The sequence below is a fragment of the Euphorbia lathyris genome, chromosome 9 (genome assembly GCF_963576675.1).
Source record: "Euphorbia lathyris chromosome 9, ddEupLath1.1, whole genome shotgun sequence".
Taxonomy (NCBI): domain Eukaryota; kingdom Viridiplantae; phylum Streptophyta; class Magnoliopsida; order Malpighiales; family Euphorbiaceae; genus Euphorbia; species Euphorbia lathyris.
Window position 1 is genome coordinate 28,330,834 of NC_088918.1, and position 10,365 is coordinate 28,341,198.

General features: G+C 36.7%; 1 pseudogene; it reads right to left on the reverse strand.

The window, feature by feature from the left end:
• Window positions 1–6,433: 6,433 nt before the first annotated feature.
• Window positions 6,434–9,549, reverse strand: LOC136207314 (myosin-9-like; annotated as a pseudogene).
• Between the last annotated feature and the right edge of the window lie 816 nt (window positions 9,550–10,365).

Genomic DNA, 10,365 nt, shown 5'->3' on the forward strand with positions numbered 1-10,365 from the left:
AAACATAACCAGTCATAGATCTTCTACTGTCAACATCTCCAGCATAATCAGAGTCTGAAAAACCTGTCACCAAACACTCTGTATCACCTCCATAAATGAGACTAACGTCAGATGTACCTTTTAGGTACCGAAAGATCCTCTTCACAGCTTGACAATGCTCCTTGCCAGGTTCACCCATAAACCTGCTAACAACACTAACAGACTGTGCAAGATCAGGTTTAGTGCAGACCATTGAATACATCAAGCTTCCTACTGCACTAGTATAGGGAACTCGAGACATGTACTTCTTCTCTTCAGCAGACTTAGGTGCAAAAGCAATAGACAGATGTGCACTTGCAGCACTAGGAGTATCCATGGGCTTTGCGGTAGACATGCCAAATCTTGACAAGATCTTCTGAATATAGCGCTTCTGTGACAGAAAAAGTTTCCTTTTGCTTCTGTCCCTGTAAATCTCTATTCCCAGAATTTTCCAAGCTACACCCAAATCCTTCATCTCGAACTCTGCACTGAGAAGACCCTTCAACTTCTGAATGTCGTGCTTCTTCCTTGTAGCTATCAACATGTCATCTATATACAACACCAGATAGATAAACGACTCATCTTCCAATTTATTGTAATAGACACAACAATCATATGGGCTCCTCGTGTAGCCCAGTTGCATCATGTAGCTGTCAAACCTCTTATACCACTGCCTAGGAGACTGCTTAAGTCCATATAAGGACTTCTTCAACTTGCAAACATAATTCTCCTTCCAGGAATCTGGAAACCATCTGGTTGGGTCATGTAGATCTCCTCCTCCAAATCTCCATGCAGAAAGGCTGTTTTTACATCAAGTTGCTCAAGCTCCAAATCCTGATGTGCAACTATAGCTAGCAACACTCTAATAGAGGTGTGTCTGACTACTGGTGAGAATATCTCATTATAATCCACTCCCTCTCTTTGATTGAAACCTCTAGCAACAACTCTAGCCTTATACTTGACTCCCTCTGCAGGTGATATCCCTTCCTTCATCTTGAGAACCCACTTGCAAGTAATAATCTTTCTCCTTAGAGGTGGTATGACTAAATCCCATGTTTGATTCTTATGAAGGGATTCCATCTCCTCTCCCATTGCAGCAAGCCATTTCTCAGAATCGGTGCCTGAAACAGCTTCTTGGTAAGTTGATGGTTCACGAGTGTCCACCTCTTCAGCAACCTGTAGTGCATAGCCCACCATGTCCTCATACCTCTTAGGTGGCCTAACTCCAACCCTCCTTGGTCGATCTTGAGCTAAGCTACGATGTGTAGCTTCAGATGGTTGAGAAACTGATGGTGTAGACTCTGGTAGCTCTATTTCTTCTTCTAACTCTTGTTCCTTCAAGCCACTCTCACTCTGTATGACCTGAAACTCCACCTGTTTATCAATGCTATCAGTTTCTGTTACAGTTGTAGGCTTCACAATGGGTATAAGCACAGATTTTTCGTCAAAGACTACATTTCTGCTCAAAATGACCCTTTTTTCTGATGGAGACCAGATCCTGAAGCCTTTAACTCCATCTCCATAGCCTACGAACACTCCCTTCTTGGCTCTTGGCTCTAGCTTACCCTCATTAACATAATACTAAACTGTGCACCCAAAAGCTTTCAAATTTGAGTAATCAGCAACCTTTCCTGACCATATTTCTGTAGGCATCTTGAGTTGTATGCCGGTGTGTGGTCCGCGGTTAATCAGATAACATACTGTGTTCACAGCTTCAGCCCAGAATCTTCTTTCTAACCCAGCGTTAGAGAGCATGCACCTCACCCTCTCCAGTAATGTCTGGTTCATTCGTTCAGCTACACCATTCTATTGTGGTGTATTCCTGACTGTGCGATGCCGAGCAATCCCTTCATCCTTACAGAACTGATCAAACTCAGACGAACAGAATTCCAGACCATTATCAGTTCGCAGCCTCTTTATCTTCTTTCTAGTTTGGTTTTCCACCAATGTTTTCTACTGCTTGAAATTCTTGAAAGCTTCACTTTTATGCTTCATCATGATGACACAAGTCATCCTTGAATAATCATCAATCAGAGACATAAAATATCTGTGACCTCCCAAAGACTCAACTCGAGATGGACCCCAACAATCAGAGTGGATGTAATCAAGTGTGTCTTTTGTTATGTGAATAGCTTTGGGAAACTTGCTGCGATGTAGTTTCCCAAAGACACGGTTTTCACAAAGCTCCAGACTCTTGACCTTATGACCATCAAGAAGATCATCCTTTGATAGAATCTGCATCCCTCTTTCGCCCATATGACCAAGTCTCATATGCCATATCTTTGTCATATCCTCCTGGTCAATCTCTGACGATGCAGCATTAGCTGAACTTGTAACATTGGAACCTTGCAAGAAATATAAAGTACCATGCTTCACACCTTTCAGAATCACATCAGAACCTTTATAAACATGTAGAACTCCATCTTTTCCTGACCAGCTGAGACCCCTGCTATCTAATAGACTCAGAGATATCAGATTCTTCGTCATCAATGGAACATGCCTGACTTCGTTCAACGTGCAGAACTTACCATCATGTGTCCTCAACTTGATCGAGCATATTCCAACTGCTTTGCAGGCATGACTATTAGCCATTGAAATGCTACCTCCATCTACATGCTTATAAGTTGAAAACCACTCTCTCCTTGGACAAATATGATAAGATGCTCCTGAATCAAGAACCCACACATCAGAGTGATGAGTGTGTCCATCAGCAACTAGAGCAATATCGTTTTCAGAGCTGGTGTCACCATCTGCTACAGTAGCAGAACCTGGTTGATTTTCTGATTTCTTCTTCTTCTTCGGACAATCAGTTTTCCAATGTCCTTTCTCCTTACAGTAATTACAGGTGTCGTCTGGTTTGGGACCCTTTGAGAATGGCTTCTTAGACTTCTTCTTTCCGCCGTTTCCCTTTCCCTTACTTCCGCTGGAAACAGTCTAGAGGCCTGATTATCTGCACCTATATTGCTCGCCTTATGGCGCAACTCCCTGCTATGAAGAGATGACCTAACTTCTTCCAAAGTCACATAATCTTTACCAACAATAAATGATTGAACAAAATTCTCATATGAAAGCGGTAAAGATACCAACAGAATCAAAGCAGCATCTTCATCTTCAATTTTCACATCAATATTACGTAATTCTAATAATAATGTGTTCAATTGATCTAAATGGTTCCTGAGTTGCGTACCTTCCTGCATTCGCAGGCCAAACAGACGTTGTTTCAGAAGAAGTTTGTTCGTTAGAGATTTTGTCATGTATAAGCTCTCTAACTTCATCCACAGACCGGCAGCAGTCTCTTCGTTTGAGACCTCAGTGATGACGTCATCTGCGAGGCACAACATAATTGTTGAATGTGCCTTTTCTTCCAGAATCGTCATCTCAGTAGTGACTTCTCCCGTTGCCTTCTTCAATGGCATCCACAGACCTTGTTGTTTTAACAAAGCCCGCATCTTGATCTGCCATAGACTGAAACTATTTCTCCCAGTAAACTTTTCGATTTTCACGTTCATCGTAGACATCTTTCTCTCCAGAAAACAAAAAACCCCGATCGGAAACCGAAAGCTCTGATACCAGTTTGTTGTGTGGAATTAATGAAAGATAAATAAACAAGCAATCGAAAAACACAGATTTACGTGGTTCACCAACGTTGTGTTGGCTAGTCCACGGGCAGAAGGAGAATAGTATTATTATGAGGCGAAAATCAGATTACAATGATTAGGTTTACATAATGGGGTATTTATATTACCCAATCTAACATAATCCCACTAGGAACCCATGATCCCAATCCCACTAGGAACCCATGATCCCAATCCAACTAAGAACCCATGATCCTAATCCAACTAGGAATCTGAAACCCAATACTACTCTGAATAGGAAATCCATGATTCATGGCATTACGACAAAGGCAAACATCTAACGTGTGAAATGTTTCAACTGTCAGTTTAAAGGGCATAATTTAAAAGATTGCACTTCCCCTGAGATATATTGAATAAACTCAAATATGAGTGAGATAAATGCATCAAGTATTGTTCTTGTAATTGAAAAAGAAGCCTTTGATTGAGTTCCAGTGCAACAGACCACGTGGAAAAGAAAGAAAAGCCTTTGTTGAGTTCTGACAAGCTTTTATCGGAACAAGGTGGATTTAGGTATGAGATAACTCGAGAGTTGAAGTGTAAGAGATTTTCATGTCTAGATTCAATCTGCAAGGCGGTCAAACTCTTCTCCTACAAGACGTCCTCTTTGCTCCAAAGATTAGACAAAATCTTATTTCTGTTACCTCATTGTTGAGGATATGCTTCAGTTTTAATTTTATCAGTAACAGTTTAGAATTGTGTTTAAATAATGTTTATTATGGTTTTGTATACATTTCCAATGGTTTAATAATTTTGGATGTGGTTTTAGATAATTACAGTGAATTTTTCCCCTTAAGTCTTCTTCATTTTTTATGAATAATAAGGATGTTAATTTATACCATGCTAGGTTAAACCATATTGGTCAAAATCAAATGAGTCGGTTGGCTAAGAAATGTTTACTAGGTAGTGTAAGTAACGTTAAATTACCACCTTATGAATCATGTCTTAATGGTAAAATGCATAGTAAACCATTTAGAACACGTACAAGAGCATAATCTCCTTTGCAATCAATTCAGTCAGATGTCTATGGTCCTATGAATGTGAGGACTAGTCACGGTGCCTACTACTTCATCACTCTCATGAATGACTATACCGGGTATGGTCATGTTTACTTCATCACTCTCATGAATGACTATACCGGGTATTGTTTGATATTCCAAAACTCTTATTCCGGTTAAAGTAATAGAAAACTAGCCAAACAGATTATGATAGAGAGAGATTTGTTTTGATTCAACCCGCTCTCAATCAAAAGGCAATTAGGACTAAGAAAAAAAATGCAGTAGAAGATAGCGAAACAACAAAAAGGAAGATAGAATTGAATCTGAGGAAACTCCAAGAAGGCATAGTAACTAAGTATTTGTATTGACAATAGGACACACCCTCTTACTGTAGAAAGGGCATAGCTAACTATAGCAAGCTGTATTACTCCCAATCCCATTCCTTCACTTCCTCCAACTGAACTCCAAGCCATTTTCAGTATGATCCAAGGCCTGATCTGGATTGTGCAATTCTCTATCATAAAGTGTTAGTTGTCTGTTATTCAGATGTCCTACATGCACATCACTAATTTTATACATTAGTGTAAACTTCCTTTGTGCTGAATTATTATGTCCTAACTGTTGTGGATGTTTATAGATTGCTTATCTTTGTGTGCATTCTTTTTGTTGTTACCTAGGTTGAAAGGCTTTAATCTTCGATTCAAGCCATTGGAACGGGTTCAAGCTGAAAGAAAATGGCAGAACAAGGCATCTACCTTGAATAAGAAGCGATATTTCTATAATGTTGATTCAATACTCTTGATATTTTTCTCCATTTAAACCTTGATATCTAATATTACTGGACCAGGATAGAACCCTTGAAGAGCACAAAAAATTGGTGGAGAAGATCATGAAGAGAGATCAGAAGCTAAGAAAAAGAATAGAGGCTGTTGGTATTGAATACGAGTGTCCACAAATTGTAAGGAGCACATGCTTTATGCTTTATCCGTTTTCTACTTTCATGCTTAGGAACTAGAACGAATGTCACTTGTTAGATTGATGCATGTACCAGTAGTTTTACGTTGTTATTGAAACATGAGTATGTTTTGTTAAAAAAAGCTGCATTCTTGAGAATCAACTGAACTTGCTTTTAAATACTATGAACTGTTACCCATGTCCCATCCATATGATTTATGTTTTTTTATGACAAATTATTTTCAGAAAAGACGAACACAAAGAAAATGAGGAATTGCTGATCAATATGAAGGATTTAAAGTAGCAAGCATGTGGAGAAATTTTGCATTTGAATATGTAGAGACAGAGGTAAAGATTTGAGAAATTGAGTTACTTTTTGTAGCGATTTACTAAGCCATTTTATTGCTTTGAATTTGTTTTCCGCTATTTTTATTAAATGCCCCTTCTTTAATTCTAATTTTCATAGGCTTGTAATCAAATTAGGATGATAATAAAAGCTAATTTGTTTTATATATAATTTCAGAAAGTTAAGTGAAGTGTTGTGTACCAAGCCTTCATCTGAAAATTTACCTTCTTATTGCTATTTAATTAGATACTTATAATGTAATAGTATATGTATTCATTGCAGTCATGATGAGCAAATATAGTTTAAGAGAAAAAAAATGAATGGGGGACTAGAGACATCCCTTCTAAGTAGCAAACTATATACCAAAGTTGCAAACGAAATCCATAAAGACATATCAAAAACTGTACAACTTGCACTTCCACTTTACATCTTTCTTTTGTGCACTGTATGATCATATTGTCTAATCTGAACATGGCAGGAAGAAACTAAATCTTGAGTTCTCGTGGAGGTTCAATCAGACACGTCAATTGTTCCATCGACTTCGACAAGTCGTCTACTGAGAACGGAATGCTGCATCAGGGAAATGGAAATTCTGTAAATTGATGTCGAATTAATGTAAGAGAAGAACGAACAAGGGAGAAAAAGTCTAACCTTGAATCATCATCCAACATGAAAGAACTACTAACGGCATTGTTCGAAGCTTCTGTCATCAAAACCCTCATATTCGCTATAACCTACAAAAAGTATTCAGATGAAAGAGTTAAGTTCAGTTGTGACCAAGATAGATTTGTACAATGAAACTGTGAAATGCTTACTTCTGAGGAGACACTATGTGCACCATACTTGTCATCCCAATACATCGTGCTTATTCGGTATAGCTGCCATATACTGAGAACCTGTAAAAGGAATAATCAAGTTGATTTGATATAAGAAAGGCAGTGGATTTAATCACAGATATCATGATATATCCATCGTTGTGCATTACTCACCGGACACAGGTCATGGCTTATTTCATCTAGTGTTTTTTCGGGTTTTTGATGTATGACCATAAACCCTATAGCTTGTCTGATATGCTTGAGTTCGTCCCAGGATGATCCTGCATACTGCATTGGTAATTTTTAGTATGTGGCAGTAATTATTTGTTACAAGTGAATTTGTAAAAGACGGGACAGGACAGGACGGATTACCTCATCTGTTGCTTTGTAACACCAATGTTCCAATTCAACTAATCCAGCTTTGACATACTCACAGTTGCTAAATGAACAGCACTCGTGCCTCAACAAAAGACTGCACCAGAGGAAAGAAGGAAAGAAGATATGTAAGTAAATAATTTATTTGCTGTGGTCATTCTATCAGTGGAATTTTTGTGATTACCTGTTAAATAGCTGAGCATTGATGAAGGAAAATGTTTGCATGAACACCTTCCGAACCAAAAACACGGGTACCTATATAGAATCATACAAAGTGTTTAAGAAAATTCATTTTTAATTTGTTGAGATGTTTTGTATCATGTGTAGAAAAGAAAGATCATTTGAATAAGCAACAAGCTTACATTATTTGCCTCAAAGTGTTTAAGAAATTTCCGAGGCTCTTAACGATTCCTTGCCAGTGAGCAATCGAGGTTTGCTGGGGTGCAGTATTAGCTACTCCTTTTACTAAGCTTGCTCTGGATGTTCTTGGTGCCTATTTTGAATAATATTTATTTCAAACAGAAAATCATCTAAAAGTAACTAAATAAAAGCAACTCCATTTCCATGTATTATAAGTAATGTACCTCGATGCACAATCTGAGCAAAGGAGAAATTTCTTTCTTCAGATTATGTCGAATCATTGTGTAAAGTTTTTCCACATAGGCTGTAAGTTGCTGTTTGAAAAGCAAAGCCGGGTACTTGACTTCAACTCCTCCACTAGTGTTACCATCGATTAAGGAAAGATTGACTCCTTGTGGAGTTCCACGGAAACTCTAAATGAAGACAAAAACACAATAGAAGAATAAGTCATGGAAATGAAATTTCTTATCAACATTCTATATGATTATGATTTAAAAACTTATCCTCACCTGTGTGATTCTTCTGTACAGAGTAGAAGATGAAGACGGACGACGATGACGACGGTGTTGTGGAGTCATTCCTGCGGCGCCACTCGCCTTCAATGTGGGCTGAAGTAGCAAGAGAAGCGTGGATGCATTGGATAACCAGTAAGCCAATTTGTGGTTGTCGTTGGCTTGGGTCTGGTATGCAAATTGCAATAACATGTTAGAAGAGGAAGAAGCTTCTGAATAGGAATATTCAGCATTTTCATACCTCAATAGCATGGCCTATTGTCTGGATGATCTGAGCAAAGGCGCTAGTGCTTTCAATAGGCAATGGCTGCTCAACTTTTTTCTCTGTGTCTTTGATTTCATGAGCTCTTGATCTCTCAGAATCCACTGATGCCTGCAGGCACACAAAGCTGATGTCAAATTAACTATATGAAATGATACCATTCTGCAGCTACATACCTAAGATAAACAAAAGAAAGACTTTGTAGACTCTAGTTGTTTTCTGGTAGATAATGAATCATCAGTATAGTGATAAACACCTACATAAAGCTCGGACAGTATCATGAACTTTAGCAATAAAGTACACAGAGAAAATCATAGTTGTGATGAATTTTCAAAATATTAGTCTTCTCCAAAGTTGTTGAGGTCATATCCAGGAGTTTGGACCTCAAAATAATGCCTAGTGCCTACTATGATAAAACCCAATTTGAAGTCTCAAATTTGATATGGAGGCACCGATACTAGATAATAAAATGTCCTATTTCCAGCTCTTGGTAGACAGTTTTTATCATACGGCATTTTCACATATTCGCTACTGCATAGTCATAGATGTCATACAGTTTTTTTTAATAAGCACAATCATTTTCACATATTCGGTAATGCATTTTTTTTTTGAAAGGAAGTCTGCAGCTCTTGGTCTCTCAGCTATTGGCACACAGCTGATGTCAAATTATGTACCTAAAGATTTTTATTTCTGGTAGACAGTGAATCATCAGTATTGTATAGTGATAAATTAAGCACAGAGAAAATAAATCATTTCCCTTTCTGATGATTTTTCAAAATATCCAGGAATTTGGACTTCATTTGATATGGCATTTTTAATAAACACAATCATTTTCTTAGGTTTTTTTTTTTTTTTTTTTACAGAAGATGTATAATATAATGGACCTTTTGTTTATGCAAGTATTCCAGTTTCAATTGAAAGTTTTGCATACAGACCATTTTGAGCTTCTGAAGCTCCCTTCTGGCGATTCTTCCCCTCCATCTGGTTTGGGACACAATTGCTCCCCTCTTCAGCCTTTTATAGTATAAAGAGGCTCTATGACAGCGCCAATAGGTCTGTATTTTGTCATTCCAATTAAAATGAGATATGACACAAACTCCAAACAATTCATATAAACTTATTGCAGTTACCTGAATAATAATTGTAGCTTTAGTTTGCAACTTTTGAGCAGTTGCATCCTTTTGTTCCTTTACTCCCATAGTCTCTATAGCAAGAAGCTTAAATCCGTTTGTCACTTCAAACAAAGGCTGGCGATTAGGGTATCCACTACAACTCATATTGATGTCTGACCTGTTTGTGTTTACACATCTAATGTAGTTCGGTTTAGGTTGAGGGAAAATGCTTGGTAATTTGAAAACACCAAAGAAATCCTTAAGAAACATGTTGAAAAACAAAGATAAAAGAAGAATTTGCAAAAGATAGATATGAGTCAATAGAAAACTTTTCAATTAGAAGATAGAAAACCTATTTATACGACGCAAGATTTTAAAATAAAAGACCCGTTACATGTGAATAGACATAGTTTAATAGTCAATAGTCAATATATGTAAATTTATTAGTTTTCCTTGTTTAACTTTTTAAAATATGTAAATAGTCACGATTTATAGCAACAATAGTCAATATTTAATATGTGTAAATTTATTTGGTTTCCTTGTTTAACTTTTTATTACCTATAACTAATCATTAATAAGAACATTTTCTAATCTCTGCATTGTTCTTTACACGCTAAATTTTAAATCACTAGTCAATATTCAATATGTGTAAATTTATTAGTCTTTATTAGTTTTCCTAATCTCTTCATTTTCTTCACACGCTGAATTTTAAATCACTAGTCAATATTTAATATATGTAAATTTATTAATCTTTATTACCTTTCCTTCTTTAACATTTTATTACCTATAGCTAATCATTAATAATATATAAAAGAATATTTTTTTATAATAATATATTGAATATGATTAAAATCTTGATAATTTTTTTCAAAATCATATTTCTTTTTATTTTATCCATAAAGTTTATTAAAGATAAAAGGTTTACATTTGCAATTTAATATAGTTTTACTCCTAATTTTATAAATTTTAAGGTATTTTCAT